Source organism: Ictalurus furcatus, chromosome 2, assembly GCF_023375685.1.
Source record: "Ictalurus furcatus strain D&B chromosome 2, Billie_1.0, whole genome shotgun sequence".
NCBI classification, from domain to species: Eukaryota; Metazoa; Chordata; class Actinopteri; order Siluriformes; family Ictaluridae; genus Ictalurus; species Ictalurus furcatus.
The window spans coordinates 4,320,730-4,321,913 of NC_071256.1; the positions used below are offsets into that span (position 1 = coordinate 4,320,730).

The window sequence follows — 1,184 nt, forward strand, 5'->3', positions numbered from 1 at the left end:
GCCAAAGTGTTCAGTTTCGTGAAGTGTGCAGATTCGGGGCCTTAGGGAAGGACCCCGTCTGTGTTAAATCCCATCGGTTCGCAGGGACGTCGGTGTTCGAATTTGCCCTTCCTCACCAATCCCACAATTCCCCTGGAGGATCGGGCGACGCCACTTTGCTGGCTGTCCATCCTTAAGAATGTGAACACAAAGCAGTTTTAAGTTACATGGATTCTAAACTGATTTTATTGTGTTTATATATATATATATATATATATATATATATATATATATATATATATATATATATAATCTTAGTTCATATCTTATTTTTATGTTTAACCTTATGCAAAAACTATGTATCTTTTATGATATTTCTTGCTAAAGGCATTTTTAACGTTACGAGGGGGATGTATTTTGCGTATGCCTTGCACGTTGTACTTTGAACCCGGCGCCTGTGACGAAATAAGGGAGCCTAAAAAAAAAAAAAAACAAAGAAAAAAAAAAAAGATGCAATATTTTAAACAGCTTTGTTTTGTTCATTAGCCGTAAAGCCAGATTAACCCGGCTCAGCAGTATAGGCTACGTTATCGTGATGCCAAGCCAGCTAATCAAGATTACCTTGAAGAGTTCCTTTTTTTTTTTTTTTTTTCTTTTTCCCTTTCCTCTTTATTTATCATCCGCTGACGTACGGTGACTTGCACACAGGTGTCGATGGAGTAGAAGCTGTAGAATCACACAGGCTCACTCCTGCCTGATCCCCTTTTTTTTTTTTTAATTATTATTTTTGTTTATTTTTTTTATTATTCTTAGTTCACATGTTGCCTTAGAGGTTTAATCGCTTGCAGTTACTTGTGGCGGACTCGTTAAGTGTAATTAACAGTATAACCTATTGGTGTGCGCGAGTGGATTTTCTTTTTTTCTTTTTTTTCTTTTTTCCTTTTATGCAAAGAAGTGGAATCAGGAAGCTAACGTGAGCCGGATTATTATTATTATTCTTATTCTTATTCTTGTTTTATTTTTTTAATCTGGTTGAAGGTGTGTAGTCGGTATGCTGCAGAAATCACTGACCGTCGTGTCCGTCGCTCGCGATTCCATTTCATTCGGCCGTCAGTCACGTTTCATCCGCGCGAGAGTTTCCCCTTCGTCGTATTTTAAGTAAAGAGCATGTCCATTCAAAGCAGGTGACGTCTCTTGTCGTCCTT

At 37.8% G+C, this 1,184-nt stretch overlaps 1 protein-coding gene across 2 annotated transcripts in view; it reads left to right on the forward strand.

Annotated features, from left to right (window-relative positions):
* map3k7 (mitogen-activated protein kinase kinase kinase 7) overlaps positions 1-223 on the forward strand; it is a 22,671-nt gene extending 22,448 nt beyond the window's left edge. For both annotated transcript variants that reach the window (XM_053643918.1, XM_053643927.1), the window contains one exon: positions 1-223. This exon is cut by the window's left edge and continues 478 nt beyond it. The gene's annotated coding sequence lies outside the window, so the exon portion shown is untranslated.
* The last annotated feature ends 961 nt before the right edge of the window (positions 224-1,184 follow it).